Below are 23,815 nucleotides of genomic sequence, written 5' to 3'. Positions count from 1 at the left end.
CTTGTTAAAGATGCTGTTGGAACCTGAAGGTCAGATTTAAACTACTGGAATTACATTTTAACCCTCATTAATCTCAGATTTTAAAAGGCACCAAACCTAGAAATAAAAATTAAAACGATCAAGGCTAAACAGGAAATAAATATTTTCATTACTGAGAAAACAAACATACTAATTTATAATCTCAGAGATAATAGATTGATAATGTCAATTTTTAAAATAAAAAATGACAAAATATAAAAAAATTAAAAAGTCATTAACCTCACAAAGTTGAAAATAGACTCAACAAGTGATTAAACAGATTATGATTAGAATTATCAACTCAATCTGTCCATTCCAGAAATTGAATTGTGTAAATATACTAATAAAGACTAAATGGCTGCTTCATTGGCGACCATAATTGTCATAATTACATAATTTGAGTAAATGAAAAATTTGCACGTTAAACAACTGAAAGGGTCAAAAACTTTTTTTTCAAAAACTCCATATTCATGAATATTAGATGAAAACCTACATCTTAATACCACAGCAGAAGACTCCCTTTGATTCCCAGAGAAGGGAGAGCTTTATTTCAGGAATAGTCTCAAGAGATTTTTGTCATGATAGCATAACTGAATATAGATCTATAACAGCACACACAAGGACAGGTGTCTCCACATCTCCCTTAAAATCCGAATATCATTAAACGTCACCCCGCATCAACATCTGTTTTCTCAGAAATTTGCAAGTTTTAACAATCTAGCTCGAAAGGGATTACCGAGGAACCTCGATTATCTGAATTTTGGATTATCTGGCAAGATCACATGGTCCCAATGTTCGGCTAAGCTGTATTATCCAGCATTTGATTATCCGAACATTCAATTATATGAACAAAATACTTCCTGCGTGTGTCGTTTGGATAATTGAGATTACTCTGTACGTTCCTGGAAATAAAAGATTAGCTTAATCTCATTGGAAATTCACTCTGACCTAAAAATGAAATTCCAAACATACTAAATTAAAATTCCAAGCAATAAATTTAACCAATCCTTAAAACCTAGTTTTGTTTTTTAAATGAACTTTTCCTGGCAGTTATAGATTTAAATTATCAAAAGGATAAAACAGTAACCATGCACGATCTAATCTAATAAAAGGCACAGACAACACTTTAAAATCACCCTGGATTTCCAAAATTCAGACTTAATGTAGGTTTGCTTGCTGAGCTGCAAGATTCATTTTCAGACATTTCATCACCATACTAGGTAACCTCTTCAGTGAGTCTTCAGATGAAACACTGGTGGTGTAGCCCACTTTCTATTTATGTGTTTGTTCCGACAAACCCAAACAAGCAGACAAAGCAAATCCAGAAATCCTTGCCACTCTCCCCTATATCAAAGACATCTCGGAAATGACTGCCAGACTACTCAGACCCCTTGGCATCATGGTAGCCCACACAACCCACCAACACACTAAAACAGCCGCTAATGAACTTGAAGGACCCTACACAGACAACGAACAAAACTAATGTCATTTACAAAATACCGTGCAAGCACTGTAACAAACTACATTGGACAAGCAGGCAGAAAACAAGCCACATTGACTTGGATCCCATTTATCACCCCCTGAGAAAAAGAACAGGAAATGACATTACCATTGGAAATGACGCCACCACAGGAAATGACATGACCAACCCAAGGAAACCCAAACACATAAATAGAAAGTGGGTTACCCCACCAGTGCTTCATTTCAGCGAGCAAACCTACATCCAGAACCTCAACCTGAGCTACAAATCTTCTGATAACCCGCTATTGCAGACTTAAAACCATCCTGGATCTAGAGTTCCAGGGGACAAAAAAAAACCAAGATTACGTAAGACTACATGTAACCACCAACGAACAAAAGAACATTCATACAGACCACAAAGAGTTAACACTTAGGTCAGTGAAAGCAGAACAAAAACCCTGTATAAGTCTCTCTTCCCCTATTTCTTTTGGTTTCCTTTTCCTATTCAAAGTTTTCACAATTTCTGCCAATTGTTTAAAGTGATCGCAACTAAATGTGCCATTAGATGGAAATGGGTTCTCGGTAACTTGTGTCCATTTAACCCTTTTGTTAACAAAGTCATAGTTTTGGAACCAGTTCCCCATTCTATTGTAAGATGTCTCTTTCTCTCTCACACTCGCACACTATCACAATCGTACAATTAACCAAACTGGATGTCCTTTAATTTGTATACATAGAACATAGAAAAGTACAGCACAGAACAGGCCCTTAGGCCCACGATGTTGTACCGAGACTTAATCCTAATGTAAAATATAGTAACAACCTACGCACCCCTCAATCTGCTGTTATCCAGCCGTCACTTAAATGTCCCTAATAACTCTGCTTCCACCACCACTGCTGGCAACGCATTCCATGCATTCACAACTCTGCGTAAAGAACCGACCTCTGACATCTCTTTTATACCTTCCTCCTAATATCTTAAAGCTCTGACTTCCCGTACCAGTCAATCCTGCCCTGGGGAAAAGTCTCTATCTATTTCACCCATTATCTTGTACACCACGATCAGGGCTCCTCTCTTGCTCCTTCTCTCCAGAGAGAAAAGTCTGAGCTTATTCAATCTTTCTTCATAAGGCAAGCCCTTATCTAATCCTCTGATCATCTTGTCTACCTTTATCTACCCTATCTAATCCTCTGATCATCTGATAGCAGATGATAGGCAGCATTCTGGTAGACCTTCTTTGCACCCTCTCCAAAGCCGCTATATCTTTCCTATAGTGGGGCGACCAGAACTGGACACAATATTCCAAGTGTGGTTTCACTAGGGACTTGTAGAGCTGCAACAAAACCTCACGGCTCTTAAACCCAATCCCCCTGTTAGTGAAAGCCAAACCACCATATGCTTTCTTAACAACGTTATCTACTTGGGTGGCAACTTTGAGAGATCTATGTACTTTCACACTCAAATCCCTCTGTTCTTCTACACTGCCAAGAATCCTGTCTTTAATCCTATATTCAGCATTCGAGTTCGACCTTCCAAAATGCATCACTTCACATTTATCCAGGTTGAACTCCATCTGCCATTTCTCAGCCCAACTCTGCATCCTGTCTATATTACGCTGCAGCCTGCAATAGCTCACGATACTATCGATGACATCTCCAACCTTTGTGTCATCTGTAAATTTACTAACCCACCCCTCAACCTACTCATCCAAGTAATTTATAAAAACTACAAAGAGCAGAGGCCCAAGAACAGAGCCCTGTAGGACCCCACTCAACACTGTCTTCCGGGGAGTTTACAATCTACCAAGTTGCCCAATTCAGAGAACATAGAACAATACAGTGCAAAACAGGCCCTTCGGCTCTCGATGTTGCGCCGACTTGTGAATTATTCTCAGCTCGTCCCCCTACACGATCCCAGAATCATCCATGTGCTTATCTAAGGATTGTTTAAATTTCCCTAATGTGGTTGAGTTAACTACATTGGCAGGTAGGGCATTCCACACCATTACCACTGAGTAAAGAATCTGCCTCTGACATCTGTCTTAAATCTAGCACCCCTCAATTTGTAGTTATGCCCCCTCGTACCAGCTGATATCATCATCCTAGGAAAAGGACTTTCACCGTCTACCCTATCTAATCCTCTGATCATCTTGTATGTCTCTATCAAATCCCCTCTTAGTCTCCTTCTTTCCAGTGAGAACAGACCCAAGTCTCTCAGCCTTTCCTCATAAGACCTTCCCTCCAGGCGAGGCAACATCCTGGTAAATCACCTCTGCACATTTTCCAATGCTTTCACATCCTTCCCGAATTACGGCAACCAGAATTGTGCACAATATTCCAAGAGTGGCCGCACCAGGGTTTTGTATAGTTGCAGAATAATATTGTGGCTCCGGAACTCAATCCCTCTAGCAATGAAATCTAACACACTGTATGCCTTCTTAACAGCACTATCAATCTGGGTGGCAACTTTCAGGGATCTATATACATGGACTCTAAGATCCCTCTGCTCATCCACACTACCAAGAATCTTTCTGTTGACCCAATACTCTGCCTTTGTGTTATTCTTCCTAAAGTGCACCACCTCGCAATTAGCTGCATTGAACTCCATTTGCCACCTCTCAGCCCAGTTCTGCAGTTGATCCAAGTCCCCCTGCAACACTCTTCCAAACTGTCCACTACTCCACCAACTTTAGTTTCGTCTGCAAATTTACTAACCCATCCACCTATGCCTGCGTCGAAGTCATTTATAAAAATGGCAAACAGCAGTGGTCCCAAAACAGATCCTTGTGGCACTCCACTAGTAACCGGACTCCAGGCGAAGGGCTTTTGCCCGAAACGTCGATTTCGAAGCTACTTGGATGCTGCCTGAACTGCTGTGCTCTTCCAGCACCACTAATCCAGAATCTGGTTTCCAGCATCTGCAGTCATTGTTTTTACCTCGTCTATTTTCCGTCAACCATCACTCGCTGTCTTCTTTCAGAAAGCCAGTTTCTAATTCAAACTGCTAAATCACCCCCAATCCCATGTTTCTGCATTTTCTCCAACAGCCTACCCTGTGGAACCTTATCAAAGGCTTTACTGAAGTCCATGTATACCACATCAACTGCCCTACCCTCATCTACATGCTTGGTCACCTCAAAAACTCAATCAGGTTTGTGAGACATGACCTGCCCATGACCAAACCATGTTGACTATCACACAAAGAATTTACCAAATGTCCAATTTCTCTGAGGGGCAAATAAACCCTATAAATCATTTTCCTGATCAGAAAGTTTCTCACACATACTCTGAAGGAGAGTACCTCTCCCTGCCGTATCTAAAGATTGACCCATAACTGTAGAACTGAAATCACCACTGGCTAAATCAAAAAGAAACAAACTAAAATAATTACCAGCCAAATCAAAACAAAACCTAAAATTGACACTGGCCAAATAAAAAAAAACATAGACCCAAGGTAAACCTGAAAATAAGTCCAAACGCCACGGCAAAAAAATTCCTACCTTGTGCTTTCAGTCTATTCCTTCAAGGTGCTAGTCCCACTAGGCGAAGGGTAGATCATCTGTTTGGATCCAAGGAGCAGTCAGAAAGTTAAAAACAACCTAAAGGGACCCCTATCACAGCGTTGAGTCTGAATCAAATAATCTACTATTGACTCAGCCGAGAGAAACACTCCGTATGTTGGATTAGCGAGTCACAGCACCAGATGTAAACTTAGAAATTCTCGGACCCTGTATATGCTAATAACTGATCTCTAAAACGTAAAGAGACAGCATCATTTATACCCTTGGTGTGCACTGCTACCTTATTTTCTCTATTTCTCACCATATAATGTTTCTTTATTAATTAGGTTCTCATTAGGTAATTAATTTAGTATTGTTAAATAAAGCCGCTGATGTTTTCCATTATTTGTGTAAATGTATGGGAATGAGATCAGGAACAATGCTGATACTTCTCCTAGGATTCTTTCACACATGTTAAACAAACTAACTATTTAGGATTATGTACGTCAGTAGCAAGGGAATCTATCTTGTCCTGGTCATTGTGTCATGGTTTCATAGCACCTGTTATGGCAACTGTTTGAGAAACAGGACAGCTGCTAATCTGTGCCAGGATTTATTCATTCTCATGGTCACCTAACTTAGCCTTTTTTAAAGGTCAATTTATTAATACAAAATGTAGTCTTGTAAATATGGAGGTTCTTTTTAGCTATTACTTCTTTCATATTTTATCAGAGGGAGGCCTGAGGAAAAGGTTTTGGCTGGCCCTGACAAGGTGCACCTGGAGCATAAAAAGCAAAATGATTCATGAGACACAAATCACTGATCCCTCTGCTCTATACCAGGTTATATGAGACTTGCATCATTCCCCAACTAAGATTGCAAACTGGTGTGGAGAGCACACTGAAAGGACAGTGAAGAGTAGTGAATGTTGGTGAATCCAGTTAGAGAGGTAGAGCAATCAACAGACTGAGAGGCCTTCTAATTCATTAACCCTCTGCTGCGATAGGGTTAATTGTTTTCTGATCTTAACACATTGTTCCATGTTGTGTTTCATCATGATCTAATAATATAAACAGGATATTACCAAGTGTACATTTATGACAAAGTTAATTTTACTGCAGAGTGTGGGTTCGGTGTTCGAAATTAGAGGGCATCACCTCAAAATAAGAGGGAGCAGATTTAAGACTGAGTTGAGGAGGAACTTCACCCAAAGTGTTGTGAATCTTTTAACTTCCCTGCCCAGTGAAGCAGTTGAGGCTACCTTGTTAAATGTTTTTAAAGTAAAGATAGATTTTTGAATCAAACTAAAAAACCAACCATGATTTCATTGAATGGTGGTGCAGGCTCGATGAGTCAGGTGACCTCCTCCTCCTGTTTCCTATGTACCCTTGGATAGTAGGAATTATTGCTCTGTTCCCTAATACTTACCAAGAGTCTGACTTTAAATTATACAATAATATATGTCATGATTTGGAGATGCCGGTGTTGGTCTGGGGTGTACAAAGTTAAAAATCACACAACACCAGGTTATAGTCCAACAGGTTTAATTGGAAGCACTAGCTTTCATCAGGTGGTTGATGAAAGAGCAACGCTGAGAAAGCTAGTGTGCTTCCAATTAAACCTGTTGGACTATAACCTGGTGTTGTGTGATTTTTAACTTAGCAATAACATATGGGTAATTCTCTTCTCAGTTTGCAGCCTGTCACACTACTGAAGCATATGCTACCTTCACTATGCAACCCCACCCCCCCCCCCATCCCACCCCAAACACATTCCCTGTCCAACTTTCCACATAAATTCCATGTTCCCATTCTGAACTGTTAACCTAGAAACTCAACTAATATTCTGGGGACTCTAGTCTGAATCCTGCCACAGTAGATGGTAGAACTTGAAATCAATAAAAAAGAACCTGTAATTAAAATTGACCATGAAACTATTGTCAGAACAACCTATCTGGCTCATTAATGTCCTCGAAGGATGGAAATCTACTACTCTCACTGGTCTGGCCTACATGTAATTTCACACCCACAGCAATGTGGTTAACTCCTCATTGCACTTTGAAATGACCTAGCAAACCACTCAATTGTTTCAGTTGCTACAAAGAATGAAACTGGATGAACAATCTGGCATCAACCTAGGCAGCAGAAATACAGGAACAGCCCTGTCGACCCTGCAAAGTACTCCTGACTAATATCTAGGGGCTAGTGCCAAACTTGGGAGAGGTATCTTGCAGATTAGGCAGCATCCAGGGAGAAGGAGTGTCAACATTTCAAGCATAAACTCTTCATCAGGAATATGGTGAGGGACCAAGACGGCTGAGAAATAAATGGCAGATGGATGGGGCTGGGGTGGTGGTGGGGGGGAGGTAGCAGGGAATGTCATAGGTCAATGAAGGTGGGAGTGAAGGTGATAGATCGGTGAGGAGGGTGGAGCAGATAGATGGGAAGGAATATGGACAGATAGAACAGTTCAGCAAGGTGGTGCTGAGTTGGAAGGTTGGATCTGAGATAAGTGGGGGTAGGGGAAATGAGGAAACTGGTGAAATCCACATTGTTCCCATGTGGTTGGAAGGTCCCAAGATAGAAGGTGTGGTGTTCTGCCTCCAGACGCTGGGTGGCTTATCCGAGATCCAACCTTCCAACTCAGCACCACCCTCCTGAACATTCCTAGCTGTCCATGTTCTTTCCCACCTATCCACTCCCCCTTCCTCGCCGACCTATCACCTTCACCCCACCTTCACCTACCTATCACATTCCCAGCTATTTTCCCCCCTAGCCCCACCCTCCTCCCATTTATCTCTCAGCCCCCGTGAGCCACCCTCTCATTAGTATTTTGCCAGAGCGGCGAGGAGAGGAGGAGTGGTGAAGCGAGGGCTGCCAGGAAGGGTGAGTTCAGGAGGAACTTCACCCAAAGTGTTGTGAATCTTTTAACTTCCCTGCCCAGTGAAGCAGTTGAGGCTACCTTGTTAAATGTTTTTAAAGTAAAGATAGATTTTTGAACCAAACTAAAAAACCAACCATGATTTCATTGAATGGTGGTGCAGGCTCGATGAGTCAGGTGACCTCCTCCTCCTGTTTCCTTATGTACCCTTGGATAGTAGGAATTATTGTAGAAGCAGTTGAGGCTACCTTAACCAATGTGTTAAGATCAGAAAACAATTAACCCTATCGCAGCAGAGGGTCAATGAATTAGAAGGCCTCTCAGTCTGTTGATTGCTCTACCTCTCTAACTGGAGTTACCAACATTCACTACTCTTCACTGTCCTTTCAGTGTGCTCTCCATACCAGTTTGGAGATGCCGGTGTTGGACTGGTGTGTACAAAGTTAAAAAATCACACAACACCAGGTTATAGTCCAACAGGTTTAATTGGAAACACTAGAAGGGACTTACCTCGGGAGTCGGGCCTCCATTTGCTGAGAGGTGCGAGGGAGGAGCGAAGGACTTCTGGGAAGGCATATATTTGTGTGGTTGCGTTACCCGAAACACTACTCGGGTAGTGTCTCCCACCCATCCTCCTCTAACCAAAAAAAAGATTCTGTGCACCAGATTGGTAAGGTAACGAGTTTATTTTTTATTCCTTATTTTTCAACAGTGTCTTTGGGAATTTAGAATAGTGGAATGGAGGTTAGGGCAGTTGAATGTTCCTCCTGCAGAATGTGGGAGGTAAGGGTCACCAATCGTGTCCCTGCTGACTACATCTACGGGAAGTACACCCAACTCCAGCTCCTCGAAAACCGCGTTAGGGAGCTGGATGAACTTCAGATCATTTGGGAGGTAGAGGGGGTTATTGAGAGGAGTTACAGGGAGGTAGTCACTCCTAAGATACAACAAAAGGCAGATGGGTTACCGTCAGGGGACGGAAAGGGAACCGGCAGGCATTGCAGGGATCCCATGTGGTCATTCCCCTCAACAATAAGTATACCGTTTCGGATACTGTTGGGGGGGACGACTTATCAGGGGAAAGCAGTGGGGCGCAGGGCTCTGGCACAGAGTCTGTCCCTGCTGCTCAGAAGGGAAGGGGGAAGAGGAGCAGAGCAGTAGTCATTGGGGACTCCATAGTTAGCGGGACAGATAGGTTCTGTGGAGATGAGAGAGACTCACGGTTGGTGTGTTGCCTCCCAGGTGCAAGGGTTTCTGATGTCTCTGATCATGTTTTTGAGATCCTTAAGGGGGAGCAGCCCCAAGGCGTGGTCCTCATAGGTACCAACGAGAGAGATGGGGATTTAAGGCAGATATTCAGGGAGCTAGGATGGAAGCTTAGAGCTAGTACAAACAGAGTTATCTCTGGTTTGTTGCCCATGCCACATGCTAGTGAGGTGAGGAGTAGGGAGAGAGAGAGGAGTTGAACACGTGGCTACAGGGATGCCGCAGGAGGGAGGGTTTTGGATAATTGGAGTTCTTTCTGGGGTAGGTGGGACCTCTACAAGCAGGATGGTCTTCATCTGAACCAGAGGGGTACCTATATCCTGGGGGGGGGGGGGGGGCGCGGGATCTCGCTAAGACTATGGGATGGGTTTAAACTAATCCAGCAGGGGAATGGGAACCAAAATTATAGTTTGAGTATGGAAAAGGTTGAGAGTGGGGAGGTGCGAAATCAAGTTTCAGGGATGCAAGATGGCACCGGCAGGCAAGAGGTTGGTTTGAAATGTGTCTACTTCAACGCCAGGAGCATCCGGAATGAGATGGATGAACTTGCAGCATGGGTTGGTACCTGGGACTTTGTGGCCATTTTGGAGACGTGGTTAGAGCAGGAACAGGAATGGTTGTTGCTGGTTCCAGGGTTTAGATGTTTCAGTAAGAACAGAGTAAATGGTAAAAGAGGGGGAGGTGTGGCATTATTGGTCAAGGACAGTATTACAGTTGCAGAAAGGATGGTTGGCGACTCGTCGACTGAGGTAGTATGGGCTGAAGTTAGAAACAGGAAAGGAGAGGTCACCCTGTTGGGAGTTTTCTATAGACCTCCGAATAATTCCAGAGATGTAAAGGAAAGGATTGCAAAGATGATTCTCGATAGGAGTGAGAGACACAGGATAGTTGTCATGGGGAACCTCAACTTTCCAAATATTGACTGAGAACACTAGTATGAGTACTATAGATGACTCCGTTTTTGTCTAGTGTGTGCATGAGGGCTTCCTGACACAGTATGTAGACAGGCCAACAAGGGGAAAAGCCACATTAGATTTGGTACTGGGTAATGAGCCCGTCCAGTTAGACTTGGAAGTAGGTGAGCACTTTGGTGATAGCGATCACAATTCTGTTATGTTTAGTGATAGAAAATGATACTGGGCAAGAGTTACAGCTGGGGGAAAGGCAATTACAATGCGATTAGGCAAGATTTAGGAAGCATAGGATGGGGAAGGAAACTGCAGGGGTGGGCACATTAGAAATGTGGAGCTTATTCAAGGAAAAGTTCCTGAGTGTCCTAGATAAGTATGTCAGGCAGGGAAGAAGCTGTAGAGCGTGGGAGCCGTGGTTTACGAAGGAAGTGGAATCTCTGGTCAAGAGGAAGAAGAAGGCTTATGTTAGGATGAGATGTGAAGGCTCAGCTAGGGCGCTTGAGGGTTACAAGGTAGCCAGGAAAGACCTAGAGAGAGAGTTCAGAAGAGCCAGGAGGAGACATGAGAAGTTGTTGGCGGATAGGATCAGGGTAAACCCTAAGGCTTTCTATAGGTATTTAAAGAATAAAAGAATAACGAGTAAGATTAGGAGAAAGTGAGGACTGCAGATGCTGGAGATCAGAGCTGAAAATGTGTTGCTGGAAAAGCGCAGCAAGTCAGGCAGCATCCAAGGAAGAGGAGAATCGACGTTTCAGGCATAAGCCCTTCAGGAGTAAGATTAGGGCCTGTCAAGGATGGTAGTGAGATATTGTGTGTGGAGTCAGAGGAGATAGGGGAAGCACTATATGAATATTTTTCAACAGTATTCACTTTAGAAAATGACAATGTTGTCGAGGAGAATATTAAGATACAGGCTACTAGACCAGATGGGATTGAGGTTCACAAGGAAGAGGTATTAGAAATCCTGCAGTGTGTGAAAATATATAGAAGTCCCCTGGGCCGGATGTGATTTATCCCAGGATTCTCTGGGAAGCCAGGGAGGTGATTGCCGAGCCTTTGGCATTGATCTTTAAATCGTCGTTGTCTACAGGAATAGTGCCAGAAGACTGGAGGATAGCAAATGTGGTTCCCCTGTTCAAGAAGGGGAGTAGAGACAATCCTGGTAATTATAGACCAGTGAGCCTTACTTCAGTTGTTGGTAAAGTGTTGGAAAAGGTGATAAGAGATAGGATTTATAATCATCTAGAAAAGAATAATTTGATTAGGGATAGCATGGTTTTGTGAAGGGTAGGTCGTGCCTCACAAATCTTATTGAGTTCTTTGAGAAGGTGACCAAACAGGTAGATGAGAGTAAACCTGTTGATGTGGTTTATGTGGATTTCAGCAAGGGGTTCAATAAGGTTCCCCGCAGTAGGCTATTGTATAAAATGCGGAGGAATGGGATTGTGGGAGATATAGCAGTTTGGATGAGTAATTGGCTTGCTGAAAGAAGACAGAGGGTGGTGGTTGATGGGAAATGTTCATCCTGGAGTCCAGTTACTAGTGGTGTACCACAAGGGTCGGTGTTGGGTGCACTGCTGTTTGTCATTTTTATAAACGACCTGGGTGAGGGCGTAGAAGGGTGGGTTCGTAAATTTGCAGATGACACCAAGGTCGGTGAAGCTGTGGATAGTGAAGGATGTTGTAGGTTACAGAGAGACATAGATGAGCTGCAGAGTTGGGCTGAGAGGTGGCAAATGGAGTTTAACGCGGACAAATGTGAGGTGATTCACTTTGGTCAGAGTAACCGGAATGCAAAGTACTGGGCTAATGGTAAGATTCTTGGTAGTGCAGATGAGCAGAGAGATCTCGGTGTCCAGGTACACAGATCCTTGAAAGTTGCCATCCAGATTGACACGGTTGTTAAGAAGGCATATAGTGTTTTAGCTTTTACTAATAGAGGGATCGAGTTCCAGAACCATGAGGTTATGCTATAGCTGTACAAACCTCTGGTGCGGCCACACTTGTAGTATTGTGTACAGTTCTGGTTACCACATTATATGAAGGATGTGGAAGCTTTAGAAAGGGTGCAGAAGAGATTTACTCGGATGTTGCCTGGTATGGAGGGAAGGTCTTATGAGGAAAGGCTGAGGGACTTGAGGCTGTTTTCGTTGGAGAGAAGAAGGTTGAGAGGTGACTTAATAGAGACATATAAGATAATCAGAGGGTTAGATAGGGTGGACAGGGAGAGCCTTTTTCCAAGAATGGTGATGGTGAGCACAAGGGGGCAAGGCTTTAAATTGCGGGATGATAGATATAGGACAGATGTCAGAGGTAGTGTCTTTACTCAGAGAGTAGTAAGGGTATGAAATACTTTGCCTGCAACGGTAGTAGATTTGCTAACTTTAAGTACATTTAAGTTGTCATTGGACAAGCATATGGATGTACATGGAATAGTGTAGGTTAGATGGGCTTCAGATTGGTATGACAGGTCAGAGCAACATCAAGGGCCGAAGGGCCTGTACTGCGCTGTAATGTTCTATGTTCCTGATGAAGGGCTAATGCTCAATGTTGATTCTCCTGCTCTTCGGATGCTGCCTGACCTGTGCTTTTCTCGCACCACACTCTTAGACTCTGATCTCCAGCATCTGCAGTCCTCACTTTCTCCTGTCTTACAGATTAGTCAAGCAGCAGTTTGGTATTGTCAGCCATTATCCTGAGAGTATGAACTATGTCTCAGACACTACCATCACCAACTCTGGATGTGTCCTGTGCAGACCCAGTGCAGGTATGGCAGTGGTAAATAGTTAGGGGGACATTGCTCTGAGATTCTTCAGCATTGACTCTGATGTCATGAGAAACCTCATGGTTTTAGATTAAGTGTGGGCAAGGCAATGTCCTGCTGATTACCATGTACCATCCTCCCTTGATCAATGAATCAGTAGCCTTTTATGTTGAACAGTACTTGAGGGAAGCACTGAGGGTGGCATGGGTGCAAAATGTACATTGGGTGGAGGGTTTCACTGTCCACCAAGAGTGGCTTGGCAGCAGTACTACTGGTTGAGCTGCTCAGGTCCTAAAGGACACATCTGCTATACTGGGTCTACAGCTGGTGGTGAGGGAAAAATAATCTGCTCACTACAAATGTATCTGTCCATGACAGTATCGTTGAGTCTAACCACCGTACACTCCTTATGGAGACAAAAGCCCTTCACATTGAGAATGACCTCCATTGTGTTGTGTGGCACCATCACCAAATGTGGCAGACTTTGAACAGATCTAGCAACTCAAGACCAGGCATCCATGAGGTCCTGTGGACCATCAACACGAGCAAAATTATACTTCAGCACAATCTGCAATCCAATGGCCTGGCATATCTGGTCAGACCACATTTGGAGTATTGTGCGCAGTTTTGGCCCCATATCTCAGCAAGGATCTCCTGGCCCTGGAGCATGATCAGAGAAGGTTCATGAGAATGGTCCCAGGAATGAAAAGCTTAACGTATGATGAATGTTTGAGGACTCTGGATTTATATTCAGAGTATAGAAGGATGAAGGGGGATCTAGTTGAAACATAAATGGCCTGGATGGGGTAGATGTTGAGAAGATGTTTCCATTTGTAGGGGAGACTAGGACCCGAGGGCATAGCTTTTGAACTAAGGGAAGACCTTTTAGAATGGCAATAAATAGAAATTTCTTCAGCTAGAGAGTAGTGAATCTATGGAATTCATTGCCACAGAAGGCTGTGGAGGCCATGTCATTGAGTATATTTAAGACTGAGATAGGTTCTTGGGATTAAGGGTATGGGAGAGAGCAGGAAACTGGGCTTGAGAAACTTATCAGCCACGATTGAATAGTGGAGTGGATGCGATAGGCTGCATGGCCTAATTTCTACTCCTGTCTTATGTCTTATATCCTTCACTCAACTATTACCATCAAGTCAGGAAAGTAACCCTGGATTAATGGAGAGTGGAGAAGGGAATGCCAGGAGTAGCACCAGGTGTACCTGAGGATGAGGTGTCAACCTGGTGAAGCTACCGAATGGGGCCACTTGTATTCCAAACAGCATAAGCAGCAAGTGATAGGCAGAGCTATGTGATTCTGTAACCAATGGATTGGATCTAAGCTCTGCAGTCCTGCCACATCCAGTCATGAATGGGGGTGGAAAATTAAAACAACTCACTGGAGAAGGAGGCTGTACAAATATCCCCATCCTCAATGCAATAGCCCAACACATCGGTGCAAAAGAGAAAGCTAGAGTATTCACAGCAATCTTCAGCCAGAGAAATGCTGATTGATCCATCTCAGTCTCCTCCAGTGGTCCCCAGCATCACAAATACCAGACTTCAGTCAATTCGATTCACTCCATGCGATAACAAAAAATATTTGGAGGCTCTCGATACTGCAAAGTCTATGCATCCTGACAATATTCCCGCAATAGTACTGAAGACTTGTGCTCCAGAGCTTGCTTCTTCCTTAGCCAAGTTGCTCCAGTACGGTTACAATACTGGCATCTCCTCAACAATAAGAAATATTGTCCAGATATATCCTGTTCTCAAAAAGCAGGACAAATCCAACCAGGCTAATTATGTCCCCCCGCCCCTGCCGACATCGATCTACTCTCAATCAATAAAGTGCTGGAGTGTGTCATTAACAGTGCTACCAAACAGTTTCTGATCAGCAATAACTTGCTCAGTGACACCCTGTTTGGATACTACCAAGGCCACTCAACTCCTGACCTCATGACAGACTGGGTTCAAATATGGACAAAAGAGATGAACTCCAGAGTTGTGACGACATCAAGACTACATGTCTGAGTGTGGCATCAAGGAGTCCTACCAAAATTGGAATCAGACGTGGGGTGGGGGTCAAACCTTGCTGCTTAGAAGTTACACCTGGCACATTGGGAGATGTGGTTATAGGAGGTCAGTCGTCTCAATTCCAGGACCTCGCTAAGAGTTCCTCAGGTAGTGTCCTCAGCCCAATGATCTTCAGCTGCTTCATCAGTGACTTTCCCTCCATTTCAAGATTGAATTGGGTGTGTAACTGTTGGCAAACATAATGTTCAGTGCAACTCACGATGCCTCAGAAACTGAAGTAGCACATGTTCAAATGCATCTAGATCTGATTAATATCCAGACTTGGACTATCAACTGGCAAGTAGTATTCATGCCAAACAAATGCCAAGCAATGATCATTTTCAATAAGAGACAATCTAATCACAGTCCTTTGACATTCATAGTGTCATATTGCATAGAAACAGATCCATACCGACCAGGTTTCCCTGCATTTATCCTGTATCTCTCAATGCCTTTCCTATTCATGTACCTGTCCAAATGCCTTTTAAATGTTATCGTTCTTTATACAGAGAGTTGTGAATGCATGGGTTGCGTTGCCAGCTGTGGTGGTGGAAGCAGAGTCATTGGGGATATTTAAGCGACTGCTGGACATGCACATGGAGAGCAGTGAATTGAGGACTGCGTAGGTTAGGTTATTATATTTTACATTAGGATTAACCCTCGGCACAACATCATGAGTCAAAGGGCCTGTTCTATGCTGTACTTGTCAATGTCTCTACTTGACTCTACCACTTCTTCTGGAAGTTCATTCCATTTATGCACCACCCTCTCTGGAAAATGTAGGCCCTTAGGTCGTTAAATCTTTCCCCTCTCACCTTAAACCTATGCCTTCCAGTTTTGGACTCTCCTACCCTTTGCTATTTACCTTATCTATGCACATCTTGATTTTATAAGCCTCTACATGGTCACCCCTCACCCTCCTATGCTTCAGGGGACAAAACACAGAGTCTATCCAGCTTTTACCTATAACCCAAACCCTCCAGTCTTGGCACCATCCTTGTCAATCATTTCTGAACCATTTTCAGTTTAATAATATCCTTCCTCCAGCAGGATGACCAGAATTGTATACAGTATTCCAAAAGTGACCTCACTAATTCAACTATTATGATTCTCCTACTATTAACACAAAAGATTTGAGTGGATTCACCATATAAACACTGGCTACAAGAGCAGGTTAGAGGGAGCAGCTCACTTCCTGACTCTCCAAAGTCTGTCCATCATCCACAAAGCACAAACCAGGAGTGATGGTTTACTCTGCACCTGCCTGGATGGGTGCAACTCCAATGATACTCAAGAAGCTTGACACCATCCAAAATAAAGCAACCTGTTTGATTGGCATCACATCCACAAGCATCCCGGTCCTCCACCACTGACACTCAGTTGTAGTAGTGGGTACCAGCTACAAGATGCATTGCAGAAATTCACCTGATATCATCAGACAGTACCTTCCAAACCCATTGTTATAACACAACAGTAAACCCTTCTGATAATTAAACCAAACACACAGAAAAGCTCACCTTGCCTCGTAATCTGTTAAAGTATGAGTAACAAAGAACTACCCAAATTCCATTATTTAACAAATATTTATTTTGTTTTTTAATGCTAAAAATGAACATTAAACAACTATTTACAACTCTAAGCCTCCGTTCTCGGAAAGATTTGTTATCCAGTCCCACTCTGTAACAAAAAGCTGAATACAATAAAGTCCCTATTAAGTTTACAGCAACTTGGTGGGGTAGCAGAAAACTTAGGGGATTGTCAAAGAATACAGGAGAATATAGATAGACTGGAGAGTTGGGCGGAGAAGTAGCAGATGGAGTTCAATCCAGGCAAATGTGAGGTGATGCATTTTGAGAAGTTTAATTCTAGAGTGAACGATACAGTAAATGGAAGAACCTTGGGAAAAGTTGATGAGCAGTGAGATCTGGGAGTTCAGGTCCATTGTACCCTGAAGGTTGCTGCACAGGTGGATAGAGTGGTCAAGAAGGCATATGGTATGCTTGCCTTCATCGGATGGGGTATTGAGTATAAGAGCTAGCAGGTCATAGAACATAGAACATAGAATATTACAGCGCAGTACAGGCCCTTCGGCCCTCGATGTTGCGCCGATCAAAGCACACCTAACCTACACTAACCCAATATCCTCCATATACCTATCCAATGCCCGCTTAAATACCCATAAAGAGGGAGAGTCCACTACTGCTACTGGCAGGGCATTCCATGAACTTACGACTCGCTGAGTGAAGAACCTACCCCTAACATCAGTCCTATATCTACCCCCCCTTAATTTAAAGCTATGCCCCCTTGTAATAGCTGACTCCATACGTGGAAAAAGGTTCTCACTGTCAACCCTATCTAACCCCCTAATCATCTTGTACACCTCTATCAAGTCACCCCTAAACCTTTTTTTCTCCAATGAAAACAACCCCAAGTGCCTCAGCCTTTCCTCATAGGATCTTCCTACCATACCAGGCAACATCCTGGTAAACTTCCTTTGCACCCGTTCCAGTGCCTCCACATTCTTCCTATAGTATGGCGACCAAAACTGCACACAATATTCCAGATGCGGCCGCACCAGAGTCTTATACAACTGCAGCATGACCTCAGGACTCCGGAACTCAATTCCTCTACCAATAAAAGCCAGTACGCCATATGCCTTCTTCACTGCACTATTTACCTGGGTGGCAACTTTCAGAGATCTGTGTACATGGACACCAAGATCCCTCTGGTCTTCCACACTACCAAGTATCCGACCATTAGCCCAGTACCCCATCTTTTTGTTACTCTTACCAAAGTGAATCACCTCACACTTAGCTACATTGAACTCCATTTGCCACCTTTCTGCCCAGCTCTGCAGCTTCTCTATATCCCGCTGTAACCTGCCACATCCTTCCTCACTGTCTACAACGCCTCCGACTTTCGTATCATCTGCAAACTTGCTCACCCAGCCTTCTAACCCTTCCTCCAGGTCATTTATAAAAATGACAAACAGCAATGGTCCCAAAACAGATCCTTGCGGAACACCGCTAGTGACGGCACTCCAAGATGAACCTTTGCCATCAACTACTACCCTCTGTCTTCTTCCAGCCAGCCAATTCCTAATCCAAACCTCCAACTCACCCTCAATGCCATATCTCTGTATTTTCTGCAGTAGCCTACCATGGGGGACCTTATCAAACGCCTTACTAAAATCCATATATACCACATCTACCGCTTTCCCCTCATCTACCTCCTTAGTCACCTTCTCAAAGAATTCAATAAGGTTTGTGAGGCATGACCTGCCCTTCACAAAACCATGCTGACTATCCTTGATCACATTATTCTTATCCAGATGTGCATAAATCCTATCCCTTACAATTCTCTCTAAGACTTTGCCCACAACAGAAGTGAGACTCACTGGCCTATAGTTACTAGGATTATCCCTACTCCCCTTCTTGAACAAGGGAACCACGTTTGCTAGCCTCCAGTCCTCTGGCACTACTCCTGTAGACAAAGAGGACACAAAAATCAAGGCCAATGGCTCTGCAATCTCCTCCCTTGCTTCCCAGAGAATCCTAGGATAAATGCCATCAGGCCCAGGGGACTTATCTATTTTCACCCTTGCCAGAATTTCCAACACCTCTTCTCTACATATCTCAAAGCCATCCATTCTACTTATTCGTGCCTCAGTATTCATATCGACAACAATGTCCTGTTCCTGAGTGAATACTGACGAAAAGTATTCATTCAGCGCCTCCCCAATCTCTTCAGCCTCCACACGCAACTTCCCATTACTATCCTTGATTGGACCTATTCCTACCCTAGTTATTCTTTTATTCCTAACATACCTGTAGAAAGCCTTAGGGTTTTCCCTAATCCTACCAACTAAGGACCTTTCATGTCCCCTCCTTGCTGCTCTTAGCTCTCTCTTCAGGTCCTTCCGGGCTACCTTATAACTCTCAATCGCCCCTATTGAACCTTCACGCCTCATCTTTACAAAGGCCGCCCTCTTCCATTTAACAAGGGATTCCAATTCCTTATTAAACCACGGCTCCCTCACACGACCCTTTCCTCCCTGCCTGATAGGTACGTACTTATCAAGGACACTCAATAGTTGCTCCTTGAACAAGTTCCACATATCAATTACGCTCTTGCCTTGGAATCTACTTTTCCAATCCACACATCCTAAGTCATGCCTCAATGCATCATACTTTCCCTGCCCCCAGCTATAACTCTTGCCCTGTAGTACACACTTATCCCTCTCCATCACGAGAGTAAAAATCACCGAATTGTGGTCACTGTTAAAATTGTGCAAGGTTTTGGTTTGGCCACATTTAAAATACTGTCTACAGTTCTGGTTACCACATATCAAATCGATGTGGACACTTTTGAAAGGGTGCAGAGAAGGTTTACGAGGATGTTGCCTGGTATGGAAGGTGCTAGCTATGAAGAGAGGTTGAGTAGGTTAGGATTATTTTCATTAGAGAAAAGGAGATTGAGGGGGGGACCTGATTGAGATCTACAAAATCATGAAGGGTATAGACAGGGTGGATAGAGACAAGCTTTTTCCCAGGGTGAGGGGTTCAATAACGAGAGGTCACACATTCAAGGTGAGTGGTGAAAAGTTTAAGGGGGATACATGTGGCAAGTACTTCACACAGAGGGTGGTAGGTGCCTGGAACATGTTGCCAGCAGAGGTGGTAGAGGCAGGCACGGTAGATTCATTTCAGATGCATCTGGACAGATGCATGAGTAGGTGGGGAACAGAGGGATACAGATGCTTAGGAATTGGGTGACAGATTTAGACAGTGGATTTGGATTGGCACAGGCTTGGAGGGCCGAAGGGTGTGTTCCTGGGCTGTAAACTTTCTTTGTTCTTTGTTCTTAAACTTAATTTTCGAAACCAGAGAACAGCTGTTGTCTCTGATGTGGATCTTCCTCTGGGTCATCTTTGGCCTTCTGCTGCAAAGATGTTTCATGTGAAAAAGATACCTTTGACAGAGAGTGTGGTGAATAGCAGTCTTTCAAGGGCAGTTGGTGCTCTTTCGGGCTAACTGTCCAAAATGCCTGCTTTTTAAATTGCCAAACATTGGATCAATGCATTGGTTCAATGTTGTTGAAACAATAAAACTCAAATTCAGTTGGGTTTTAGTATCTTGGGGCAAAATTAAAACTGATTGGTTAAATTCAAGCTGCTGTAAAATAACACCTGAGGTATCTAGGTTGCAGCCAAATGTTACATCTTTCCATTTTCCAGCACACTCTGTGATTGCTAGTCAGTCACATGACAGATGTTTGCCAACTTTCAGCATTCACTTTCTCTTAAAGGTACAGTACACACCTTCAACTTCATAACACCTCCCCCCCTTAAGAAAAAAAGAACCATGATAATAAAAAGTTGGCCTTTTCTTTTCTAGTTCTTAACCCTATTACCATGAAATACATAGGACATTAATCTACATTCATATTAACTTATATATATATAAAACATTGGTATCTGTTCAATCTTATCTATACTTTATCTGTTAAATCTGCGATAACGCATCTGCTATCACATTGTTATGATCCACAACATGTATGATTTGTAAATTATAAGTCTGTAACACAAGACTCCAACAAAATTGTCTCATATTCTTGTCTTTAAATTGTTTCAAGAATGTAAGAGGATTGTGATCCGTGTACACACCTGTCTCTGACATGTTGTACATGATGTAAATATTAAAATATTATTAGGCCAGTACCAAGCTGAATAATTCCTGTTAGGTGGTAGAGTATTTTCTCTGGTGGGTGATGAGTGTCTTTGAAAAGTAACCAATTGGCCATTCAATTCCATCATCATCTTCTTGCAGCAGCTCCAATTCCCATATCGCTAGCATCGATTGAAACTTTAAAATGTTTCAAAATGTTTGGTGTGGTAGTTAATACTGCTTTTAAATTGTCAAATGCCTCCTGGCATTGTTCTGTCCACCAACATTTTATATTCTTCTTCAGTTAATCTGTTAGTGGTGCCACTATGCTGCTGAGGTTTGGAGCAAACTTCTGATAGAATCTGCTTAGTCCCAAGAAGCGAAGCACCTCTTTCTTCAAGGTTGGTCATGGAAATTCCTCAATGGCCTTCGTTTTTGCATTCCTTTGGGGGCAACATTCCATGACCGATGTTATGACCCAAGAATGTCATCTTTGCCTTGTAAAATCTGTTTTCTTTAAGTTTATTACCAGTTTTGTTTCTCTTAATCATTCAAAGAGCTCTGCCAACTGTATCATGTGTTCTTTCCATAACTCACTAAAGATCATTACATCATTCAGATAAACTGCACTATTTGTTAACCCAGCCACAACTCTATTCAAGAGTCTTTGGAATGTGGTGGGTGCATTCTTTATTCCAAAGGGCACCACTTTGAATTGATATAGCCCATTTGCGGATACAAATGCAGAAATTTCCTTTGTTTTCTCTGATAAAGGTACCTGCCAATAACCACGCATTAAGTCCAACATTGTGATGTAAGTGGCTTGTCTAACTTTCTCTATACAGTCCTCCAATCTTGGTATTGGGTATGAGCCCGATTTTGTTCTGACCTTCACATTTCGATGATATCTTCATTGAGCATCGCACCCACTTCCATCTGGTCCTGTGTGGCATGGAAAGGATTAAGCCTGTAGGGATTTTTTTTTATTGGAACAGCATTCCCTACATCTACCTCATGCACAATAGCATTAGTCCTCCTCACCTTATTCCTGTATATGTCTGTATAAAGCTGCAACAAACCTTTCAGTTTCGTTCTTTGCTCCTGAGACAGATAGTTTACTAACCTATCCTGCTCTTCAAGGACTTCCTCATTCTTTAATGTATTTTGTGGCACATCAAACTCCACAACAATGACTAACGCCTGTTTCTACAGTTCGCTGTCTCTATTATAATAAGGTTTCAACACATTCACATGACATACCCGATACAGTTTTTTTCCTATCCAACGTCTTTACCAGCTAGTTTACCTGACTCAACTTTTTCACAATTTGATAGGGATCACTAAACCTGGCTTTGAAGGGATCTCCTACCCCTGGTAACAATACTAATACATCACGAGAAAATATCTGAATTTCAGAGTTTTTAATCTGCCACTTGCTTCATTCTATGCTGTGATAGCCGTGCAGTGGAGGATGTGTTATCAATCATGTCAAAAGCTGCAGACCACTCAAGCAAAATGCAGAAAGAAAACTTTCTGTTTTCACTATTACGTGGTGATAATTGTACTTGCAAGGTACATTTTTTTCAATGAAATATAAGGCACAACATTGAGGATCTTTGTTGTGGATAATATGTATTAAGAAATAGATATAATTTTCAGCTGGTAGTTAGGCAGATTGTCACCAGAGAAAAAAAAAGACATTCAGTCCTCACTTGATCTTCAAACTATTCACCACAGTGCAATATTGCATCTACAAATTATGCTAGATTTCAAATTACATAATATTATGACACAGTGGTGAACCCTTTTGTTAATTAACCCAAACACTCAGAAAAGTTCATCTCACCTGCTAATCTGTTAAAATATGAGTGACAGAGAACTCCCAAATTCCTGTATTTAAAGGAAATAATATCAATGTATTCTTTAACTTGAAAAGTGAACTCTTAAACAACAGCTACTCACAACTCCTTTCTGTTAACTGCTTATTACCTGCTTTCAACTCTACAACAATATGCTGTTCCAATAAAACCCTTATTAAAATTACATCAATTTAATTTTAAAACCACACAGCAGCCATTGTCTTCGGTGTCTGTCGTCTTCCGGCTGAAGATCTCCCTGGGTCATTGTCTTTCTTTTTACTGCAAGTATGATTCATATGAGAAGGTACCTTTGATAGAGTGTGTTTCCTAATTTCTTGGATCTGTCTTGATGGCAGTTGCTCTGTCTCCAATTTTCAGTATGCCTGCATTTTTATATCCTCAACCTCAGATCATCTCATTGGTTCAATGTTAGTAAAACAATAAATTCAAACTCAATTGGGTTTTCATATCCTGGGGCGTAATTTAAAATGGTTAAATTTGAATTGTTGTCAAAACAGCAACTGACTCAGGTATCCATTTCACAGCCAAATGTAACATATTTTCAATTTTCCAGTACACTCTGAGACTGCCATCTAGTGATAGCATAGGTGTTTGTCAGCTCTTGGTTCAAAATAGTTCACTTTCTTAAAGATACAATCCACGTCTTCAACTTCATATCACCTCACCCTTAAGAAAAAAATAAACCATCACAATGAAAAGATTGTTTTTCTCTAATTATTAATCTCATTAAAAAGAAATACATAAGTCATTAATTTAAGTTCATATTAATGTCTGCACACACACACACACATATATATAAAACATTGGAATTTGTCCAATCTTATCTGTACTTTTTCTCTTAAATCCATGATAGCTCATCTGCTATCACATTTTTATGAACCACATGTACAATTTCTAAATTAAAAGTCTGTAACATAAGATTCTGACAATATAATCTCATATTTTTGGTCTTTAAATCGTTTGTAAGAGGATTGTGGTCCATGTACATAACTGTCTCTGACACATTATTCATCATATAAACTTTAAAATATTGTAAGGCTAGAACCAAACTCAATAATTCTTTTTCAATGGTAGAGTATGTTCTCTGGTGGGTGTTGAGTTTCTTTTAAAAGTAGCCAAATGGCTGTTCAATTGCTTCACTATCTTCCCATAGCAGTACAGCTCCAACTCTTATGTTACTAGCATCAATTGCAACTTTGAAAGGTTTCAGAAAGTTTGGTGTAGCTAAAACTGGTGCGGTGGTAAATACTGCTTCTAAATTGTCAAATGTCTCCTAGCATTCTGTCCTCCTAGCGCTGTTCTGTCCACCGAGATTTCATATTCTTCTTCAGTAAATCTGTTAGCGGTGCCACCACACGGTAGAATCCGCTTAGTCCCAAAAATCGAAGCACCCCTT

General features: G+C 42.3%; 1 protein-coding gene across 1 annotated transcript in view; it reads right to left on the bottom strand.

Moving 5' to 3' along the window:
* LOC140478580 (EEF1A lysine methyltransferase 3-like) overlaps positions 1-5,275 on the bottom strand; it is a 58,221-nt gene extending 52,946 nt beyond the window's left edge. Inside the window, exon 1 of the mRNA XM_072571801.1 lies at positions 4,980-5,275. The gene's annotated coding sequence lies outside the window, so the exon portion shown is untranslated. The remainder of the gene's footprint in view (positions 1-4,979) is intronic.
* Between the last annotated feature and the right edge of the window lie 18,540 nt (positions 5,276-23,815).

The sequence above is a fragment of the Chiloscyllium punctatum genome, chromosome 6 (genome assembly GCF_047496795.1).
Source record: "Chiloscyllium punctatum isolate Juve2018m chromosome 6, sChiPun1.3, whole genome shotgun sequence".
NCBI classification, from domain to species: domain Eukaryota; kingdom Metazoa; phylum Chordata; class Chondrichthyes; order Orectolobiformes; family Hemiscylliidae; genus Chiloscyllium; species Chiloscyllium punctatum.
Note: the sequence above shows the minus strand (reverse complement) of the source record. Positions and strands in the feature narration are given on the sequence as shown.